The sequence below is a fragment of the Mobula hypostoma genome, chromosome 1 (assembly GCF_963921235.1).
Source record: "Mobula hypostoma chromosome 1, sMobHyp1.1, whole genome shotgun sequence".
Lineage (NCBI taxonomy): Eukaryota > Metazoa > Chordata > Chondrichthyes > Myliobatiformes > Myliobatidae > Mobula > Mobula hypostoma.
The window spans coordinates 114,852,262-114,876,744 of NC_086097.1; the positions used below are offsets into that span (position 1 = coordinate 114,852,262).

The 24,483-nt window shown below is 43.5% G+C and overlaps 1 long non-coding RNA gene across 5 annotated transcripts in view; it reads right to left on the reverse strand.

The window, feature by feature from the left end:
• LOC134350143 (uncharacterized) overlaps window positions 1–23,168 on the reverse strand; it is a 178,418-nt gene extending 155,250 nt beyond the window's left edge. For all 5 annotated transcript variants that reach the window (XR_010018834.1, XR_010018833.1, XR_010018831.1 and 2 more), the window contains exon 1: window positions 22,950–23,168. This is a non-coding gene — a long non-coding RNA (uncharacterized LOC134350143). The remainder of the gene's footprint in view (window positions 1–22,949) is intronic.
• Between the last annotated feature and the right edge of the window lie 1,315 nt (window positions 23,169–24,483).

A 24,483-nucleotide genomic window follows, 5' to 3' on the forward strand; every position in this document is an offset into this window, starting at 1 on the left:
AAACTACTAGACTATAAGACAGAGGAGCAGAATTAAGCCATGCAGCCCATTGAGTCTGCTCCACCATTGTATCATAGCTGATTTATTATCCCTCATAACAGCATAACTTCTCCCTGTAATCTTTAACATCCTTACTAATCAAGAAGCTATCAGCCTCCGTTTTAAATATACCTAATAGCTTTGCCTCCACAGCCATCTGTGGCAATAAATTCAACAGATACACCACCTTCTGGCTAATGAAATTCCAGTTCATCTCTATTTTAAAGGGATGATTTTCTATTCTGAGGCTGTGCCCTTAGGTCCTAGACTCCCCCACTGTTGGAAACATCCTCTCCACATCCATTTTATTGAGGCCTTCCAATATTTTGTATGTTTCTGTGAGAACCCCCCCCCCCCGCACCCACCCCCATTTAGCGAGTACTGGCCTAGAGCCATCAAACGCTTTTCATTCCTTAAATCATTTTATTCCTGGGATCATTCTCATGAACCTCTTCTGGACCCTGTCTAATGCCAGCACATCTTCCTTCGATAAGGGGCCCAAAACTACTCACAATACTATAAGTGTGGTCTGACCAATGCCTTATAAAACCTCAACATTACCTCCTTGCTTTTATGTTCTATTCCTCTCAAAATGAATGCTAGCACTGTATTTGCCTTCCATATCACCACCTCAGCCTGCAAGTTAACTTATAGGGAATCCTGCATGAGGACTCACAGATCCCTTTGCATCTCTGATTTCTGTATTTACTCCCCGTTTAGAAAATAAGACTACATCTTTATTTGTTCGGCTGAAGTGCATGACCAAACACTTCACTACACTCTATTCCATCTGCTACTTCTTTGCCCATTCTCGTAATCTTTCTAAGTCCTTCTGCAGACTCCCTGTTTCCTTAACACTACCTGCCCGTCCATCTACCTTTGTATCATCCATAAACCTGGCCACAAAGCCATTAATTCTATCATCCAAATAACTGACATGTAACATGAAAAAATGCCATCCCAACACTGACCACTGCAGTATTTCAAATTGCTGACCCTCTCCACCTCTAATCCCCCGAGTGAGGACTCGCTCATGGACCTCTGCTTTCCTCCTCTGATGATCAGTTCTTTGGTCTTGCTGCCATTGAGTAAGGTGTTACTGTTATGGCAGGAGTCAGCCAGATTTTCAGCCTGCCTCCTACATACTGACACCTCACCGCCTTTGATTCAGTCTACAACAGTGGTGTCATTAGCAAGTGTGAATATGTCATTTTAGCTGTGCTTAGCCACTCAGTCACAAGTGTAAAGTGAGTAGAGAAGGGCATGAAGCACACAGCTTTGTGGTGCACTGGGCTGATGGAGATTGTGGAGGAGATGTTGTTGCCAATCTGAACTGATTGGGGGTCTGCAACTGAGGAAATCGAGGATCCAATTGCACAAGGAGGTTTTGAGGCCAAGTTCTCGAAGTTTATTACAGATGGGGAGCAGTGAGAGTGCAGAAACGAGTTCGGTGGGGCAGGAGCAAGCTGAGACAATAGGTCGGCCAGGACATCTCGAAGTTTATTGATTAGTTTTGTGGGGATGATAGTATCGAATGCCCAGTCGTGGTTGGTAAAGAGCATCCTGATGATACGCCTTTGTTGTCCAGATTTTCCAGGGTATCAGTGACAAAAATAACTGCTTTTTGAAGACAAACACACAAAACTGAGATTGTTTGCTCTAAACATGCTGTAGCATGTAACATCAATTCAAGTGCGAGTGACTGACATTAGTTAGAAGCTGTTTGGCAACAGTCCCCTGCCCCAATTAAGTGACATGATGTCCCAAATAAATGAATGTAATCCTAGCAATTTAGATGTATAAGATGATGAGAGGCACTGATTGTGTGGATAGTCAGAGGTTTTTTCCCCAGGGTTGAAATGGCTAACATGAGGGGGCGTAGCTTTAAGGTGCTTGTAAGTAGGTACAGAGGGGATGTCGGGGGTAAGTTTTTCACACAGGGAATGTTGGGTGTGTAGAATACACTGCCAGTGATGGTGGTGGAGGCATATACAATAGGGTCTTTTAAGAGACTCTTAGATAGGTACATGGAGCTTAGAAAATTGAGAGCTATGCACTAGGGAAATTCTAGGCAGTGTCTAGAGTAGGTTACATGATCGGCACAACATTGTGGGCCGAAGGGCCTGTAATGTGCTGTAGATTTCTATGTTCAATGCTCTAATTTTTGTTCTTCAAGAGTTGTCTCAAATAACCAGCTGCACTGACTAACAGATGGCCCAATTAATCGGAATCCACTGTATCTGAAAAAAAACTTATGCATTATTGTTTATTAGTTCTAATGCATTTCCTTATTTTCCTGTAAACAAGAAAATAAATCTCAAGGTAGTACAGGGTGACATATATATATACTTCGATTTTTTTTTTAACTTTAATTAACTTACTTTACATTTGTTTTTCTCACTGACCCCATACCGTTAATCTTCTGTCGGGTTCTTTCTGGAGCCGAAGGACAAATGGATGGGATTGGTTTTCACTGCTGACAGAACTCTGGCAGTTAAGGGTTGGGCATTTGTTACTTGGGGCAGAGCAAAGGTAAGCAAAGCTAAGCAAGATGCTACAGAAGTAATTGTAAGGTTATTATCATAACCATCCATACCAAGGATAAAAATGCAATGAAAGTTTGTTTTTTTTGCATCAGGTAAAACCTTAACACACAAGATGCTGGAGAAACTCAACAGGCCAGGCAGCATCTATGGAAAAAAGTAAACAGTCAACATTTTGAGCTGAGACACTTCACCAGTACTGATGAAGGGTCTCAGCCTGAAATGTCGACTGTTTACTCTTCTCCATAGATGCTGCCCGACCTGCTGAGTTCCTCCAGCATTTTGTGTGTGTTGCTTCGGAATTTTTTTTAGATTATGAGGACACTCAGTCCTCGTTTATTGTCATTTAGAAATGCATGCATTAAGAAATGATACAATGTTCCTCCACAGTGATATCACAAAAAAAAGAGGACAAACCAAAGACTAAAACTGACAAAACCACATAATTATAACATATAGTTACAGCAGTGCAAAGCAATACCATAATTTGATAAAGAGCAGACCATGGGCACGGTAAAAAAAAATGTCTCAACGTTCCAATCGACTCCCGATAGTCCCGATAGCAGGCAGCAGAAGGGAGAAACTCTCCCTGCCATAAACCTCCAGGCGCCGACAACTGCCGATGCATTGGAAGCACCCGACCACAGCCGACTCTGAGTCCATCCGAAAACTTCGAGCCTCCGACCAGCCCTCCGACACTGAGCACCGCGCACCACCTCTGCCGAGCACTTTGACCCTGGCCCCGGCCGCTGAGCAACAAGCATAGCCGAGGACTCGGGGCCTTCCCCTCTGGAGATTCTAGATCACACAGTAGCAGCAGCAGCGAAGAAGGTATTTCAGAAGTTTCTCCAGATGTTCCTCTGTGCTCTCACGTCCGTCTCCATCAAATCAGGATTGTGCATGGCACCCTACTTGACAGATAACAGATATCATCACTGGAGTGGCCGCTACGAGCTGCGTCGCACCGCCATCTTCTCCTCTTCCATTTCCAGCATCTGCACATTTCCTTGTGTTTAAATGTTCTAAGAAATGCTTCAAGTAACACAGAGTGTATATCGCTTACATGACAAAATAAACTAAACTAAACATAATGGCATTAGGGCACATTGAGTCTCTTTAACTATATGTTAGCAGCAGGGAAGAAGCTGTCGTTGAATCATCAGATTCCTATGTCTCCTGCCTGATGGTAACACTGAGACAAGAGGATGAATGGGTGGTGGGATCCACGATCATGGATGTCACCCTCCTGAAACAACGTCTCTTATAGATGTCCTCAGTCACGTGGAGAACTGTATCCATGATAGACCTGATCAAGTTCACCATTCTCCTGAGTCACTTTGGTCCTAGTGCATTGGCGTGTCCACACCAAGCTGTGAGACAGCTGGTCAGAATGTCCTTCAATAACTTGTACATGAACAAAGCTCACCAGTGATTTATAAAGCTGTATTTATAAGGTACTGGTCAGACTGAACTCGGAGTATTGTGAGCAATTTTGGGCCCCTAATCTAAGAAAGGATGTGCTGGCATTGGAGAGAGTCATGAGGCGGTGTGTGACAATGATCCCAGGAATGAAATGGTTAACATATGGGGAGCATTTGATAGCTTTAGACCTGTACTCACTGAAGTTTAGAAGAATGAAGGGGAAACCTATTGAATATTGAAAAGAATACGTTTCCTATGGGGGGAGGTGGATTCTAGGACCTCAGAATAAAAGAATTCCCTTTAGAACATAGATGAGGAGGAATTCCTTTAGGTAGAGGGTGGTGAATCTGTGGAATTCATTGCCACAGATGCCTGTTGGGGTCAAATCATTGGGTATATTTAAAGCAGAGGTTTGTGGTTTTTGATTAGTTCGGGTGTCAAAGGTTATGGGGAAAAGGCAGGAGAAAGGGGCTGAAAAGGATAATAAGTCAGCCATAATTGGATGGCAAAGCGGACTTGATAGGCTAATTCTGCTCCTATGTCTTATGGTCTCATAACTGTAGAAATTTTTGGAGTCGTTGATGACATGCTGAATCTCCTGAATCTTCTAAGAAAGTAGAGTCACTGGTACACATCGTTCATGAATGCATCTATGTGCTCGAAGAGATGGATTCTCTTGGATGTTAACACCAAGGAAACTTCCACCAATGACCCTTCAGTGAATACTGGTGCATGTACACCTGACTTCCCCTTCCTGAAGTCCCGTCATTTTTTGGGATTTGCTGATGTTAAGTTCAAAGTTATTGTTCTAACACACTCAAATTGCTGACCTAACCCAATTGTACCAAAAACTCTGATGTACTCTGCCAATTTATATGTGGTGTTGGAGCTAATGCTTGTTCCGTTCGCTGCTCCATGACATTTTCTCAGCTTCGTGCTGAACTGAGACTGAGGCTGTGGCCTGCTCTGGGCTCCGTGATGTGAGGGCCCGCCACGTTTGCTCAGTTCTGCTTTGAACTGAAGCTGAGTCTGCGGCCTGCTCTGGGATCCGTGATGTGAGGGCCTGCCATGTTTGCTCGGCTCGGAGCCGAACTGAAGCTGAGGCTGCGGCCTGCTCTGGGCTCTGTGTTGTAAGGGCCTGCGACATTTACTTGGCTCTGCGCTGAACTGAGACTGAGGCTGAGGCTCTACCTGCTCTGGGCTCCGCCACTGAAGGCTCTCCGATGTTTACTCAGCTCTGTGCTGAACCGAGACTAAACTGTGGCCTGCTCTGTCTGCTCCGGGCTCCATGTCTATGGACTCAGTTTTTTTCTGAATGCTATTTGCTTAATTTTATTGTTTGGACAATTTGTCTTTTTTTCTGTCTGCACATTGAGGTTTTGATAGTCTTCATTTTTTATGGGTTCTTTTGGGTGTCTTTGTTTTGTGGCTGCTTGTAAAGAGACATATCCCAATGTATACATTTTTTGATAATAAATGTACTTTGTACTTTGAATTTTCTGAATTCAGGTTCATGGCCACACCAACCCTCCAATACAAACATTTCATATCTCCAAATCATCCATTTTCCTGACGAGCAATATCCTTTCAGCCTCTTGGCTTCTCCATGATCCAAAATCCTCTCTGGCGCCAAATCTGTCCCTCTTTCCAATCTCAACCTGTGATCCTACATCTGAACTCAGGTTTCCCACTGTGATCTGATTTGTCCTCAGCTGATCTCCAGTCTACCCCTGTGATCCAAATGGTCGGCATTCCTCAATCACTTTCCCACTCTTCCATGATCTTCCAGCATGTGTCACCTCCATCTTCTGATCTTCCTCCATGGTCAGTTCCACCAGTAGAAGCTCCTCTTTAAGTTCCCATCACCCCTAACTCTCCAGGCTCTGCTCTCCTTTGGAAAAAGGTGACTGCAGACAATTGATGGGTACTAGGCAGCATACGCACCTTGTATGGAGACAACCTTGATCTAACGGACTGTCTCATGATTTCAAATTTCAAACTAAGCAATGGCTGGAGACTCAGGGGCAGCCTGTCCTGGGTGTGTGAGTCAGTGGGGAAGGGGCTTGTTCTGTTGTTGCTGCCTGTGTTGTTCTGCTGAATGTTGTTGGCACGTGATGTTGTCACCAGAATGTGTGGGGACACTTGCAGGCTGCATACCCTATGTTAAACTGCAGAGTGCCGCACTGCCAGGAATGCCCTTTTCAGATAAAATGTTCTTTTTCTTTGTGATCTAAATAAAAGACTCCAAAGGATGTTACGGAGTTCTGCTAATCTCCTGGCTGATAACAATCCTCAACAAACATCATCGCAACAGATGAGCTAGCTATTCGCCAGCTGTGAGTCCTTGCAATGCTCAGGTTGGCAGCTGTTTACTACACAGTAAAATACTTAATTGGTTGGAAGACACTTAGGGATATCCTGATGTTATTGAAAAACATTGCAGGCATACATAAGGGCCATAGCAACCTTGATGACCACTGGCTTTGTTAGCTAAATATACTCTCAGTGAGCACTTTATAAGCTACACTTGTTCAAGTGCTCGTTAATGCAAATATCTAATCAGTCAATCATGTAGCAGCAACTCAATACGTAAAAGCATGCAGACGTGGTCAAGACATTCCGATGTTGCTCAGACTAAACATCAGAACAGGGAAGAAATGTGATATAAGTGACTTTGACTGTGGACTGATCATTGGTGGCAGACAGGGTGGTTTCCCGGGATTTTCATGCACAACTGTCTCCAGGGTTTACAGAGAATCGTGCAAAAAAACAAACAAAAAATCCAGTGAGCAGAGTTCTGTGGGTGAAAACATCTTGTTAATTAAAGTGTTCAGAGGAGAGTGGCCAAACTGGTTCAAACTGACAGGAAGGCGACAGTAATTCAAATGAACATGCATTACAACAGTGGCGTGCAGAAAGGCGTCTGTGAATGCACAACACTTCGAACCTGGAAGTGGATGAGTTACAGCAGCAGAAGGCCACGTACAAACTCCCAGCAGCCTCTTTATTAGTGTAGCCCCCCCGGTAAGCCTCAGGCTCACTCAACTCACTGTCGTCTAGGGGGAGCAGCCTTCAGCCCCGCCAAACTGGGTAATCAAGTTGGTGTGGACGCTGTGCGATGTACCCCATCCGCAATACACCATATGTGATTAAATGATTACAATTTATAGATATTACTGGAACTATATAATTAATAGATATAAAATATGAAAAAGAAAGTAAAAGGCACCAAACTTATCAAAGTTCAATCTCTTCGTGCACAAACAGATGGAGCTCTAGTAACGATCCTCTTCTCACCATTCAATCCCTTCCGACCACCTCGATGCGCTGCCTGGGACCAACCACGGTCGTCGACCAGACGCTCCACACGAGTCTGTCTTCGTCTCCTCTCCTCGCTGAACACCCTGGACCTTGGACTCCGGCTCGGGGTCCGCCCCGTCGGCCAGCTCACAGCATCGCGTCCTCTCTCTCTCTCTCCCCATCGCGCCTTCTGCCCAAAAACCCGCGTATCACAATAGCTTACAGACACACAAGAAAGAATAACATCTATCCCAATTGGTTAGCAACCGAACACAACTCCTCTATAACCCAAACAAGCTGCTAGCGAGAGAACTTTCTCAGCAGTTAACATAACAAAGAAGCCATTTTGATTAGCCTACGCAGTAACATAAAAGAAGAAACCCCTTACACTCTCCCCCCACTAAATAAAGTCATGTCCTCATGACTTCTAAATAAATCGCCAAGCATTCCTGCAGACACAAAAACCCAATCCAGGTACAAACAGTGACATTGCTCCCCAAACAGTGGATCTTACATCCGGTCCCACGGGTGCTACATAGGCCAACCTATCTGGGAGTTTCCTAATCCTCTAAGACCTCCATACCCCCTCACCTAAACCCTTCAGGCTCAGACACTACTGGGGATACCTTGGATTTGCTTACCAAATCCTCTTTTGATCTCTCACTCATGCTCCCACTGCACTTCGGAGCCCCCTGTCCTGTGTCCGGGGCTCCGCTTCTTTTCCTTCAGGGTCCTGCAGTAACCCAGGCTGCCCACAGCTAGCCCTCTCCACTGCACCTGACTCAGTGGAGGAAGGGCCAAAGGTCTGTTCCTCAATCGAGGGGAAGTTAGCGAAAGGCAGCATGTACCACACATCCAGCGCATCATTCTTCGAATCCATATTCTTCCTCATTTCCTCAATCAGTAGCTGCTGTTTGATTTTCTCCGAACTGAAGCACTTAGCCTGGGCTGCCTCTGCAACCTCTTCAGCCTCCTGCAGTCGAGACGTCAGCTTCTCATCCGACTCCTCCAACTCTCACCCCAGGCTCAGTAGTTCTGACGCACGCTTTGTGTCCATCTCCATCTGGGACGCAATTACACCACCAGCTTCTTCCAATCTGTTCTGGATCAATGTCTTGATTTTCTGCTGATCCTTTCAAAGGTTGGTCATTGTTTTGTCTCTCTGGATTAATTCATCAGTAAATGACCGCAGTTTTGGCTTGGAATTCCGTTTCTCCGTCTCCACTTTGACGAGCATGGACTCCAATTCTTCAAGGGTTGTCCTGGGCTCCGGCACTCGCCTCACATCATCGTCCTCCAAGGCGAATCCAAACCCTAGGCAATCATCCACATACGCCAGAACTCCAAACACCTCCACATTCCTCATGGTCTTCCTCATGCCCTGCGGGAAGGTTGCAGGGGCTCCGGATATGCCCTGGGGCATCTTTTCGGATCCAAAGAATCCTAGGGAACCTATAACAGCCATCTTCTCCTTGTCAGCCTCACTTATCTGAATCTGGCAACATTCACTCCTCAGATCCTGCACATTAAATCACGTCGCACCATTCAGACAGATCATTGCGTCTTCGGCCCTCAGGGCCGTATTCTGGTCAATGACAGAGCACCTGTTCAGAGTCCTATAATCCACACACACACTGCCTACGTCTTCCACGGCTACAGGGGCCAGTTGCTGCGACCTCTCTCTCACCGAGGTGTCTTCAGTGGTCAACTCCCCTCCCTCGTGGCATTTCGGAGTGTCTACTAAGAGGGTCTCACCCTCAGATACTTCCCTCAGGCCGTAACACAATGGGGTCTCTTTTAAGTTCGGTACCAGCCCAAGGCTGTTACACACGTCCTCATGAGCAGCTCGAAACGCTGGGTGCACAGACAATGCCCCTATGAACTCCAGGTTCACTAACCAATCATCGTCTTCTGGATAATCACTGGCACTGGTACCCCAAACCTCCAGTGCCCTTAATGTTGTCAAGGGTAAATGCTTCAGACACTGGTTGTAAAATGAACTGTACAACAACTTGACCTGCGCCCCGGTGTCGAGGATGGCTTTAGCATAGCTTCCATCTATTCGTAATGACACACTGGGGCGTGGTCCCTCTAAGCCTTCAGGAATAGGGTCTTTTCCTTTCAGAAGTTCCTTGGTACATTGCTGGGAACATGCTCCCCCAGAGACCCCAAGCCGTTCCCCCACTGGGCCTCCACTAAATTTCCTGACACCTCTCTGATCAGCTGAACAACTGAGGGAGGGACTGATCCCCTGAAATGATCCCCCTGGCACTGCAAGCAATTTAGCCGCCCTCCTAGCCAGAGAAGATACACTGAAAGCTTTCCCCCCGCTTTCAGATTACCGGCAGCTGTCACTACGGTGTGATTGAACCTGACAGTTCTAACACCGTCAACAGCCCGCCTACTCAAACTTTCAACCAATCCCTGTCACTCTCCCTCAACCAAGCACTGCCACTCATCTAACAACTGAGAGATCCGCTCCGCCCACATCTCGAACGCCTCTGCCCCTTTTGGGGTGGACAATATCCCAAAAGCCAGGTGGAGCCTGCCATAGCTGGAACATTTATTCGCAGACACTATCTCCGAATTAGACCACTCTTTCCTCTCTCTCCTAACAGTATGGACAGCCCGTGGTCCTACCACCAACTCATCAGTGCCAGTCTGAACTCGAACAAAGACTCCACCCAACACGCATGCAGTAATAACCAGCAGTCCCAGAGAGACACATATTACTGATTTAAACAGGGCAATCAAGCAGCACACAACTGAATTCAATCCCGGTTCCCAGTCGAGCCCCCAAATGTAGCCCCCCCCCCCCCCGGTAAACCTCAGGCTCACTCAACTCGCTGTCGTCTAGGGGAAGCAGCCTTCGGTCCCGCCAAACTGGGTAATCAAGTTTGTGTGGATGCTGTGTGATTGTACCCCATCCCACCAAATAACAGACAAAAAAACCATATGTGATTAAATGATTAGAATTTATAGATATTACTGGAACTATATAATTAATAGAGATAAAATATAAAAGGAAAGTAAAAGGTGCCAAACTTATCAAAGTTCAACCTCTTCATGCACAAACAGTTGGAGCTCTAGTAATGATCCTCTCTTCACTATTCGATCCCCTCTGACCACCTCAACCCACCACCTGGGACCAACCACGGTGGTCGACCAGACGCTCCACAAGAGTCTGTCTTCGTCTCCTCTCCTTGCCGAAGACCCTGGACCTTGGACTCCGGCTCGAGGTCTGCCCCATTGGCCAGCTCACAGCATCGCATCCACTCTCTCTCTCCCCATCACGCCTTCTGCCCAAAAACCAGTGCATCACAATAGCTTACAGACACACAAGAAAGAATAACATCTATCCCAATTGGTTAGCAACCGAACACAACTCCTCTATAACCCAAACAAGCTGCTAGCGAGAGAACTTTCTCAGCAGTTAACATAGCAAAGAAGCCATTTTAATTAGCCTAAGCAGTAACATAAAAGAAGAAACCCCTTACATACGTTACAGGAGGTACCTAATAAAGTGGCCACTGAGTGCATGTCTGCTGATGCAAATGGAGCTTCTCTTTGTGAAATGTGACACTCCCTGAGGTGCTGCCAGAGCGGGTAATTTTCATGGCTCCATTGATACAACACAGAACAGGTAATTGTCAATCAACTCAGTGCTTTGGTTCATCCGACTCCAGTAAAACAAATGACTGGAGAACACTGCAGGCTAATTCCCACAGTTAGGAACTTTATGACCGCCAGAATCACATTACCTCCTGGGTTCCAGCACGCAGGAACCTGCCTGACCTCCAAGACAAATGTATTTGATATAAAATGTGCATGGACAGCAACTTGCACGGCAAGCTCATTAAAATTGATGGACAGAAAGTCACAGGGAGCACACCCGGAATTTCTTGATCCGAGCTGTCACACTGCCCGAGGAGGAGAAATTGCAAATGTACTATAACATACACAAAACACGTGTCTCAGAATTCAGAGAAAACTTTGAACTGGACCACGGAATGAATTGAAACTGTGAAGAGCCTAATTTCATGCATCTATTTTCACATACTCTTTATTAATATGAATGCAAATTCCACTGCATGAAAGAGAAAAATGGTTCAAATGGTTCAATTTAATATTGGAAAATGTATGCAGTTCTTATTGAAATTCTTACTCTTTGCAGACGTAAACCAGACAGAACAAAGCACCAAAGAATGAATGACAGAAACATCAGAATCTCAAAGCCCCCCTCCCCCCCACGCACAAGCAACAAGAGAAGCATCAACGCTCCCCCTCCCCTCACTTACACCAGAAAAAGCACTCCCCCACCTCCACCATGCAAGCTGCCAAAGAGAACTTGGTCTAGACTCCACCAAAAACTACAGTCCAGAACCCAGTAAGTCAGTACCTCAAACAGGCTCTCTCTCATTAGCCAGCGAGTGGAGTAAAAGCAGAACAAAAAGGGCAGCTTTTAATTGAACACTAATGATCACATTGCAGTAATTAATAAAGGCTGAAGTCACTTTCTTCCACTAGCTTCTTTGAGAGATGTGAAGGTTTGATAGGCAGATCACTCTGTCAGTCACAATGAAACACTATTAGCTACTTTTAAATTAGCCAGTCCAGTGATTCAGAAAGCTGAGCTGTTCAAACCATTAGTATTTGAAGAGGTTGCATGCTCTTCATGTATCTATACCATAACGATGATATTGTTTTAAGACTGAGGAGACACACTTAAACATTATACACGGTAGCATTCGTGGTCAGTGCAATCCATTACAGTGCCAGCAATTGCCAGTTGGGGTTCGATTCCTGCTGTTGTCTGTAAAGAGTTTGTACTTTGTCCCTGTGATCCAGGGGATTCTTCTTGGTGCTTTGGCTTCCTCCCACAATTTGAAGACGTATCGTTAGCGTTAGGTTTTAGGTTTAGTAAACTGTAGGCATACTATGTTGGCACGTAAGTGTGGTGACACTTGTGGGCTGCCCTCAGTACAATACTTAGCGATTTGATTTGATGCAAATGGCACTGTATGTTTTGATGTACCTGCGACAAATAAAACTGATTGCTCTCCTTGTTAAATTCTACTCAGTGACAGATATTTGTTTGCTACTTCTTTGTTCAGTTCCCCTGCACTACCACCCTCCTCCATCTGGCAGAACTGGTCCTCACGCTCAATAATTTCTCCATTGGTTCCTCCAACTTTTTCCTAACAGTTCCCCTCCACAACCACCCTCCTCCAACTGGCAGAACTAGTCCTCAAGCTCAACAATTTTTCCAGCAGCTCCTCCCAATTTCTTCAAATTCCCTGGCCCTAACTGTCTCATTTTCAACATGGATATCCAATCCCTATACACTTCTATCCCCTATCAAAGAGGCCTTAAAACTCTCTGCTTCTTTCTCAAAAAAAGATCTAAACATTTTCCCTCCATCACCATCCTCCTCCATCTGTCAGAATTGGTCCTCACCCTCAATTGGCTCCTCCAACTTTCTCAAAACTAAAGGGCACCCCAAGTGCCCCAGCTATGAGTGCTTTTTTGTTGGCTACAAAGAGCAGTACATGCTCCAAGCCTGCCCTGCTAATGCTCCGCAACTCGTTCTGCACTACATTGATTAATGCATTGGTGCTGCTTCATGCACCCATACTGAGCTCATCAATTTCATCAAATTTGCTTTCAACTTCCACTATGCCTTTAAATTCACTTAGTCCATTTCTGACACCACTCTCCCTTTTTGAGATCTCTCTGTCTCCATCTCTGTAGAAAAACTATTGACATCTTTTATAAACTTACCGATACCCAAGGTTATCTTGACTATACCTCTTCCCACCCTATCTCCTGTAAAAATGCTATTCTCTTTTGTCAGTTCCTTTGACTCCACCAAATCTGTTCCAAGCATGAGGCTTTCCTTTCCAGGACATCAGAGATGTTCTCTTTCTTCAAAGAATGGGGTTTCCCTTCCTCCACCATTGATGCTGCTCTTACCTGCATCTCCTCTATTTCACAGACATACATGCCCACGCCATCGTCCCACCACTTTAACAAGGATAGAGTTCCTCTTGTCCTCACCATCCACCCCATAAGTCTCTACATCCAATACAACATTCTCCATAACTCCAGCCATTTTCAAAGGGATCCTACAACCAAACACATCTTTACCTCTTCTCCCTCCCTTTCTCTACTTTCCACAGGGAGTGCTCCCTTCATGATTCCCTTATTCTTTCATTATTTCCCACTGATCTCCTCCCTGGCACGTAGCCCTACAAGCACAGAAATACTACACCTCTCCATTCACCTCCCTTACGTTCAAGGCCCCAAGCAGTCCTTCCAGGTGAGGCAGCCCTTCACCTGCTAACCTGTAGGGGTTGCCTATTGTTTCCAGTGCTCCTAATGCAGCCTCCTCTACATATTTTATAACTCCAAATCAAACCAAAAGAAAAACATAGGAGTCAGGGCTAAACATGTCTGCTTTGTTTCACTTTAGTGAGGCTCAAAATACACTACAGGTGAGACCCATCATTAATTGGGGCCCACTTTGTCAAGCACCTCCGCTCCATCTGCCAAAAGCCGAATTTCTGAGTGGCCAGCCATTTTAATTCCGATTCCCATCCCCATGCTGACCTTTCAGTCCATGGCCTCCTCTTTTGCTAATCACAGGGTAGAGGAGCAACATCTCATATTCTGTCTGGGTAGCCTCCAACCTGATGAAATATTGATTTCTCTTCCCCCTTCCCCTCCCCCGTCACTCTTCTTCTAATCTCCACTGTAGGCTCTTACCTCTTCCCCTCACCTCCCCTGATACCCCCCTTCTTCCCTTTCTTCCATGGTCTACTCTCCTCCTCTCAGATTTCTTCCTCGCCAGCCCTTTTACCTTTCTCACTCACCTGGCTTCAGCTATCATCTTCTAGTTAGTCCTTCCTTCCCTCCCCTACCTTTTTATTCTAGCATCTTCCCATTTCCTTTCCAGTCCTGAAGAAGGGTCTTGGCCTGAAACTTTAACTGTTTATTCATTGCCATAGATGCTGCCTGACCTGTTAAGTTCCTCCAGCATTTTATGTGTTTTGCTCTTTATGAAATATTTTGAACTAAACAATTTCTTTAAATTAATCTTGGGTCTTAAAGATTTTGCTGGAAATACTTGGGCCTGAGGTACACTGGCTCTGAGAAGATTTAATGCACACAATGTATATAACATTTTTATAGCCCTTGGAGGCTGAGTTATTGTACTAATTAATTAGGTAACAGCATACAAGTCTGTGTACTGAACCAAAAAGCAACACTCTTCTAGGTCCTTTCCTATCTTTGGTAAGAACCCAGCAAACTCCAGACTGAATTCAAAAGCTGCAATGCAGGAAATGCAATAATCTGTCTGAACAAAGTAAACTTCTGCAAACAACTGTGTCAGCATTGATGGTTTAAGAATAAATGTCAGTCAACATATCTCCTTTGCTCTTTGCATCAGTAGTAAGGGATCTTTCATATTCACTTGAGAGAGAAGCTGGGGTGTTAATGAAATGTTTCATCTAAGATACATCATCTCTTACAGTTTTGGGCAATCAAAGATGGATGTGTATTAATATGAGTCTCAACCTGAAATGATAACATTGTTTGTCTTTCTATAGATATTATCCAAGTATTTTCAGCTTTTGTTTATATCAAAGTTATTATTTGGTGTGCTCTGTAGGAAATAAAATGAAAACAGAATGGTTTATATAAACCTCACATGCAAAGTTCAACAGAGAGCAAATATAAGAAGAAAAAGGTCAGAAACTCCAGATAAATTAGCTTGAAGTTTGTTATATCAAAATCCTAGAATTGTTAAAAATGGATGTGAAAATGATGTGAAGATCCCAATATTAGTCAGAAGCAATTTTTTTAATAAAAAGGAATTCATGTTCAATTAGTGAATAAAGTCTTTAGATATAAATATCTGGGCAGACAAGAGAGAACCTGTAGATATCATATATCTAGAATTCTAAAAGGCATTTGTTGAAACATCACACCACAGTTTGTAATATAAACTTGGTCGGGATTGAGGGTAAGATTTAGCAACAGGATTGTTTAAAGGATTACAACTGAGGTTACGAGATTTAGTAAAGACATCTATTCACAATTTAAACTTTCTTTTCTTCTAAGTGACTAATGTATTTCCAATTCAAAGCTGGCGAGGAAAGTAAACTGTGAGGACACAGCATGTCTGCAAAAGGAGACAGATAATTTAGCAAGTACAGCAGATGGAGTTTAATGTGGAAAAAATGTGAGCTTGTGCACCTTTATAGAAAGTGTGGACAAACAGAACATTTACAAATGGTGAAAAGAATAATTGGTTTACAGAGGAATCTTTCCTCAAGAAGGCAGCATCCATTTTTAGGATCCTCACCATCCAGGACCTATCCTCTTTTTATTGATACCATCAGGGAGGAGGTACAGGAGCCTGAAGATAGACTCTCAACTTTTTAGGAACAGCTTCTTCCCCTCTGCCATCAAATTTCTGAATGGACCATGAATGCATGAACACTACCTCACATTTTGCTTTCTTTTTAACACCAATTTATTTTTTAGTATGTATATAACATGCGGTAATTTTTAATGTATTGAGCTGTACTGCTCTGCAAAATTATACATTCATGGCATACGTCAATGAAAATAAACCAATTCTGATGTTGATATACTCATTTGTTAGGATCAGAATCTAAATATAGGTGAACCCTACTTTACGGGGAGATTGCATTCCTAAGGAAAGGTCCAAATCGTGACTATCCACAACGCGAAGTCATGTCATCATGTCATCCAGACATTTTGATATTGATTTGTGAATTGCATAAGAGCCTATTCTGTTACTCGAACTGCTCTAACGCAAGGGTCGCTTGTATATAGTTAGAGTAAACATTTGGGAAGGCAAGTTGTATGTTAGTCTGTATTACAAACATCAAAAGGGTAAGGAGATCTTACTGAAGTTGCACAAGTTTGCTGAGATTTCATGAGAAGTATTTCATTCAGATTTGCACCTTACTTCATGAAGGAAGCATTCTTCTTAGTCAGTGCTGTGCAGGTTCAATACACAGATTTTGGAAACAAGCGTTTCGAATGAAGATGAAAGTTGAGAAAGATTAGCACCAAGGTTAGAGGAGCAATAGAAATAATAAAGTACAAAGTTTAAATTTCAAAGTAAAATTTATTATCAGAGTACATAAACATCGTCACATACAACCCTGAGATTCTTTCTTCTGCGGGCAAATCTATAGAACACTAACTGTAAACAGGATCAATGAAAAGCAAACTGTGCAAATGCAAATATAAATAAATAACAATAAATAACATGAGCATGAAATAACAAGATTAACAGTCCTTAAAGTGAGACCATTGGTTGTGGGAACTCCAGAAATAGAATGAGTGTAGTTATCTCCCGTTGTTCAAGACCCTGATGGTTGAGGGGTAGTAACTGTTCTTGAACCTGGTGGTGCAAGTCCTGAGGCAGGACTCACACCTTCTACCTTCTACCTGATGGCAGCAGCGAGAAAAGAGCATGGCCTAGATGGTGAGGATCTTTGATGACAGATGCTGCTGTTCTATGGCAACGTTTCATGTAGATGCGCTCAATGGTTAGGAGGGCTTTATCCGTGATGTACTGGGCCAAATCCACTACCTTTTGTAGGATTTTCCACTCAAAGGCATTGGTGTTCCCATACCTGGCTGTAAATGCAGCCAGTCAGTACAATTTTCACCAAGGCTTTTGATGACATGCCAAATCTCTGCAGACTCCTGAGGAAGTAGAGGCACTGTTGTGCTTTCCTTGCAATCATATTTATATGTTGTATCCAGGGCAGGTCCTCTGAGATAGTGATAGGACAAGAATTTGAAGTTACTGACCGTCTCCAACTTTGATCCTCTAATGAGTACTGGCTCATGGACCTCTGGTTTCATTCTCCTGAAGTACTACAATCAGTTCCTTGGTCTTGTTGACATTGAATGAGAGGTTGTTGTTATTACACTACTCAGCCAAATTTTCAATCTCCCTCCTGTATGCTGATTCATCACCACCTTTGATACGGCCCACAACAGTGGTGCCATCAGCAAACTTGTTGGAGCTGTACTTAGTCACACAGTCATAGGTTTAACGCGAGTAGGGGAGGGGGACTAAGTACACATCCCTGTGGTGCACTTGTATGATGGAGATTGTGGAGGAGATGTTTTTGTCAATCCAAACTGATTGGGGTCTACAAGTGAGGAAATCCAGGATCCAATTGCATAAGGGGGTAGTGAGGCCAAGGTTTTAGAGTTTACTAATTACAACGTTTGTAGTTTTGAGGGGATAATGGTACTAAATGCTGAGCTATAACAGATAAAGAGCATCCTGATGTGTGCATCTTTGCTATCCAGACTGTGTGAAGATCCAATGAGATGACATCTGCTGTGGACCTGTTGCTTCAGTAGGCAAACCGGAGTGTATCCAAATTGTCACTCTGACAGGAGCTGATATGTTTCAATACCAGCCTCTCAAAACACTTCATCACTGTGGATGTGAGTGCCACTGGGTGACAGTCATTGAGGTAAGTCAGCAAGCTCATCTTGGGCACCGGTGTGATTGAAGTCTGCTGGAAACCGGTGGGTACCACACACTGCCAGAGCGAGAGGCTGAAGATATCCATGAATACACCAGCCAGCTGTTCAGCACAGCTCTTCAGTACTCATCAGGTACTCTGTCTGGATCCGATGCTTTCCTTGGATCCACTCTCTTGAAAGCAGTTCGCATATCATCTTCATATATACTGAGACCAAAGGATCGTCGGAAGACATGGAGGTGCGCGATGGTTCCTCCTTGTTCTGGTGTCAAAGTGAGCATAGAAGGCATTGAGCTCATCTATAAGTGAAAATCTGCTGTCCCCTAGATTTAGCTTTGTAGGTGGTTATGCCGTTCAAACCCTACCACAGCTATTGAGAATCCCTCATTGATTCCAGGTTAGGCCGGAATCTCCACATTGCTGTGAGGTGGCTTTCCAGAGATCATACCTGCACCTCTTGCAGCATTCCTGATTTCTAGACTTGAATGCCTCTGATCTGGCTCTCAGCGAATTCCAGGGCTCCTGATTGGGGAGAACTCTAAACGATTTCATGGGGACACACTCATCTACAGCTGTTTTAATAAAGTCTGTTACAACCCTGGTGTAGTCCTTCAGGTCCTCAGATGAGTGCTTGAACAAAGCCCAGTCCACTGACTGAAGGCTGTCCATAACTGACACAAATGCAAGCAAGATTGCATTCAATTTTCTCTTAAACATCTTTAATGCTTTGACATGAAGTACTGTTTAAGGTAACCCTAAAGATTTCAGAATTGGACAGAGAACTTCACCTGTTCGAATCATAAATTTATATGAGTTTAGCATAACAAACTTGGGTTATCTTCTCTGAGGATTGCACCTTGTCACAGCGAGCTCCTGAGTTCCTGAGAGTAATACTGTCTGGAACTTAGTCCCATGGCAGGAAGGTCAAGGGGCACATTCCAGACAAAGAACGATCCAACTAAGACCTTAGTGGTGGAGCTGGCAGAAGATGATGACACGTCACAATGGCAATGAAGTCAGAGGATGGCTGTAGCAATGAATGGCTCCCAGTCATCTTATGTGCCATGCCAGTGGACCCTGACCCCTGTTACGTACCCCGCAACAGGTTAAAGAAGCAGCAGAAATGGAACAAACCTGGAGTCTGGTTTTGCTTTTAACTAGTGCTATTTTTATTAGTAACTACACAATGTAGTGATATAAAACCAGATAAATCAAACAGGTTAGCAGAACTTATGTATATACAGTTGTGTAAATATAAAACCCAAACTTCTTCAAGCTTAGGTGGTAAGGGATACAGTTTCATGATGGAATATAAGATAGTTCAGTTCAATGTTCAGGTTAAGTAATGAGAGATATTTGTAATCCAAAAGGCAAATGTCGTGAGATGGCTATTACGTTGATATTCCACAGATTCCACGACAGCAATACCAGATAACGATAGTAGTAGGTTTTATCCCTGAAGCTGTTCCACTCCACACATGAAATATCAATGACAGTGATCTTCAACGAATATCCTTTTAACACAAGTGATACCACACCCGAATTCAGCTTCAGGTCACCCCAAAGTGGTGGCCACAGAATATTCCAACAGAATCCACGTATGAATTATCACCAACAGTAGTCTATCACTGAGGTACCATCTTTAAGTGGTAAAACTACCAATCCAGGCAAGGATTATCACACACAGGTAGTTTCCACACAAGGTTACCCCAAACACACAACTGTAATACCCACTTATCCAGTTCTACGACATACGAAACAACTCCAACAGTGATTTGCCACAGGGGTGCCTTTCTTCAGTGAACTACCACACCCAGACAAGGGTAACACACACGTGGTATTCACAAAGGTTTTCCCCTCACCAGAGAACCCACTCCTGTGGATTAACTAAGTGACAATCACACTTCTGTAGTCGAATGGAAACAAACTCACCCTCACGGGCTACTTAGAGAGAGAGTCCAAACAGTGATCTCTTTGACATTGGGTTTCTTCTGTTTCAAATCTATCGCTCCTCTCTTCTCTTCCTGCAAACTTGTTCTAGTTGCAGAAAACTTGTGAGAGTCATTTATCAATACTCAGGATCGATCTAAACTCACCCCTTTTGGGCTACTGAAAGTTTAAACCAGCGAACGATTCACTGGTGTATTCCATTGACCGAATCCATCTTGACTCTGAGCGTGTTTTTCTGTGTCTGTAACTGTCCTTGTAAAAAGTAAACATGCTGCAGAGAAACCATAACATCGATTGTCCGTCAAATAAATCCACCTCTCTCTCTCTGGAGCAGCTCAAACAGGGTCCAAAAGTCAGTCTCCTTCTCCTGACGTTTTAAAGTGACAGTCCACAGAAAATATGAACCCTAGGGGTATAAAACCCCTACCCCCAAGAAAGCAAAATTTTGCTCAAAGAGCAAATTTTTTTTTAAACTGTACATTACGGAATATAAAGCAATACATATGTGATTAACATGTATCACATTCCAGAAGCGTATACAATTACTAGTTTCTATTTCATTTTTGAACTTAACATTCAAACAGTCAATCTTATTGTCTTTTATTGTTATTGTCTTTATCTTTCACATGCTTTGTTACAAAAAAAAGTCTAATTCCCGCAAAACCAGATCCCGTTTTATTCAAAATGGCATTTGATCACCCATTGTCCCTTTTCCGCTTCGAAACATAACACTTAGCCATCATATGATCATCTTGCTTACCAGCTTGCATAAGGCCTTCAAAGACTCCCTGAACTTTACTCTGCACAGGTGCCAACTCACCACTCATGTTTTCTAAACTAAGCCCAGTCGCTGAACTTCCAAACAGGTTCTTTGTTGCAAACAAATCATTAATTTTATCTCCAAGAACTTCAGTTCTACTGGTTTCCATAATAACACCCACAGATGATCCCTCCTAGTCAAAACAACACTTCAAGTTTTGTCTCTCCACACCACAAACTTGGTAAACAACCCCACGTTGTTTATTTCTAAATTCCAAAACATATTGTAGCAAATTAACATGTAGTGTCTCAGTATCTGAGAGAGCTGCTTCTCTCAGCAAGGTCAAAGGTCTTGAAATCAATCCAAACTTCATAGGTACTTTATTCAAAAGTCCAGAAACAGCACACTTCCCAATACCGTCAATAACATTTATCTCACCAATTTTCATCTCATCACCTGCTTTTAGAACCCTATCTAACACAAGTGACTGAGAATCCTCAATTTCCACTAGTACAAAGGTTAACCCCTTATTCACTGAACCAAGTCCATCTGACAGAAAAGGACTGCATTCCTTTTCCACCGAGTCAGACAACTCAGACCCTAACTGAGTTTCAACACAAGGTTCAGTACCCTGTGAATCCACAGGTACTTCAACAAGCTGAACACAGGCAATTGGGACTGCCTCTTCTCCTGGGCTTTCATCACTAGTCCCAGTTTCCAGGTTACCCTGATCCTCCCAGCTACTCTCTGAGAAACTCTCACCTGGAGTAAACTCAACCTCGTGGGTTAGAACAAATTCGTCTGCTAACCTAGCAGACTCCTGCAAGGTAGTGGCACCCTTTTCATCTAGGTATGCCCTTACATCATCGGGGACACACTTCTTAAACTCTTCAGTCAAAACCAGCTCTTTCAAGCTGTAAAAATCAGCAGGGTCCAACACTGGACCTCTTTGCTGCAATATCTCTATCTTTTCTATCTCGAACCACCTCTGTCTTTCTGCTTCATCCCTTGGCTTGTCTGCCTCCTCAGCCTCGAGCTGTCTTACTCGTAACTCAAACTCGAGCTGTTGCTGTCTTCGCTTCACCTCGGCCTCGATCCTTAATCTTACCATCCGATACTGGTGCTCAAACCCGCTAGGTTTACTTTCAGAAAACAACTCCGACTCCTCCACTTTAAACACCTCCTCAGGTACATAATACTCGGCTATTGTCCTCTTTATCTGTGACCCTCTCATGGTCGATTTCACCTTAGTAAGTTTCACCTTTTTAGCAATACTCAACAACTCAAACCTTCTGCCGTCCTCTAATGCCTCAGAAGTTGGCGCTTTCAGAAATTTACCAGCATCCATTTCTGCTGTTTTCCACACAAACAAATCAAAAGGGATTTTCCCCAATCAATTCGATTAAGCCCCCAAACAATTTTAAAAAGGCTCCAAACAATTTGTTCATAACCTGGATGCAGGCCCCAGTTTTGTTAGGGACCCGGGATGGGTTAAAATACAGCAGGTAAACAGGAGATCCTGGGCTCAGATCCCAGCAGTGCCTCCAATCTTGTTACGTACCCCGTAACGGGTTAAAAACCAGCAGAAATGGAACACACCTGGAGTCTGGTTTTGCTTTTAACTAATGCTATTTTTATTAGTAACTACATAATACAGTAATATAAAACCAGATAAATCAAACAGGTTAGCAGAACTTATGCATATACAGGTGTGTAAATATAAAACCCAAACTTCTTCAAGCTTAGGTGGTAAGGGATACAGTTTTACGATGGAATGTAAGATAGTTCAGTTCAATGCTCAGGTTAATTATTGAGAGATATTTGTAATCCAAAAGGCGAATATTGTGAGAAGGCATTTACGTCGATATTTCACAGATTCCACGACAGCAATACCAGATAACGATAGTAGTAGGTTTTATCTCCAAAGTTGTTCCACTCCACACACGAAATATCACCGACTGTGATCTTCAATGAATATCCTTTCAACACAAGTGGTACCACACCCGAATTCAGCTACGGGTCATCCCAAAGTGGTGGCCACAGATACTCCAACAGAATCCACATATGGATTGTCACCAACAGTAGTCTATTACTGAAGTACTGTCTTCGCGTGGTAAAACTATCAACCCAGGCAAGGATTATCACACACAGGTAGTTTCCATACAAGGTTACCCCAAACACACGACTGTAATAGCCACTTAGCCAGTTCCACGACATACAAAATAACTCCAACAGTGATTTGCCATAGGGGTGCCTTTTTGCAGTGAACTACCACACCCAAACAAAATATATATTCACAAAGGTTTTCCCCTTACCAGAGAACCCACTCCTGCGGATTAACTAAGTGACAATCACACTTTCGTAGTCGAATGGAAACAAACTCACCTTCCTGGGCTACTTAGAGAGTGATCTCTTTGTCATTAGGTTTCTTCTGTTTCAAACCTATCTCTCCTCTCTTCTCTTCCTGCAAACTTGTTCTAGTTGCAGAAAACTTGTGAGAGTCATTTATCAATACTCAGGATTGATCTAAACTCACCCCTTTTGGGCTACTGAAAGTTTAAACCAGCGACCGACTCACTGGTGTCCTCCATTGACCGAATCCATATTGACTCTGTGCATGTGTTTCTCTGTGTCTGTAACTGTCCTTGTAAAAAGTAAACACTCTGCAGAAAAACCATAACATTGATTGTCCATCAAATAACTCCACCTCCCTCTCTCTCTCTCTCTCTCTCTCTCTCTCTCTCTCTCTTTCTCTCTCTCTCTCTCTCTCTCTCTGGAGCAGCTCAAACAGTGTCCAAAAGTCAGTCTCATTCTCCCGACGTTTTAAAGTGACAGTCCACAGAAAATATGAACCCTAGTGGTACATAACATCCCAATCTGTTCAGGTTGGGGACACAATTGTCATAAGTGCAGTCAAGTATACACAATACAGAGTTTACCAACGGAATCCAAGGATATAATAGTTAAAATAGTTAAGTTGAATCTTTATAAAGCTTTGGTCTGGCCTGAAATGGCATAGAGTCATAGAGCACTACAACATAGAAACAGGCCCTTCAGCCCATCTAGTCTTTGCCAAGCTGTTATTATGCTTAGTCTCAGTGACCCACACAGAACCATAGCCATCCATAGCCCTTCCATCCATGTAGTTATCCAAACTTATATGTTGCAATCCATAAATTCTGCTGGCAGTCATTCCACATTCTCACCACTCTCTGAGTAAAGAAGACACCCCTCAAGTTCCCCTTTTACATATAACGTGCGAACTCTAGTTCTAGTCTCACTCACCCTCAGTGGAAAAAGCCTGCTTGCATTTACCCTGTCTATATCTCTTCATAATTTTGTATACATCTATCAAATCTCCCTTCATTCTTCTATGCTCTAGGGAAAAGAAGACCCTAATTTATTTGTGTTCAATTCTAGATGTAACATTTTTCAAAATTGAATCTAGACCATGATGGGGGTCTGGGATTATCTAGCTAAAAGGGCTGTAGAAGCAGAAACCTCACAATTCACATCATACTCGGTCACTTGCTTGAAGAGCTGTGACCTTTAGAAATATGAACCAAATACCAGAAAATGGGATCAGGTTGTGTGGGTCACTTTTGTCTGGCAGAGACATGATGGTCAGAGACATGAATAGCCTTCTTCTGCATCTCAAATTCTCTAGGATTCTGTGGAGTTTGTTGTAAGTGTGGAAGTGTTTGGCCTTCATGAAGGCTCAGCCTATAAACCAAGGTAGTATTAGTAGTAGTAGTGCAACCACCCGAGTTGAGTATGATGGGCTGCTAAGGAGTTATTCCCTTAATGGAAAACTCCAGAATGTTTAACATGCGGTGACTGATGCACAGCTACAACACAGTCCTTGACAGATCAGGGTCAGGATCCACTGGCATGGCATGCAGGATGATTGGGAACCATT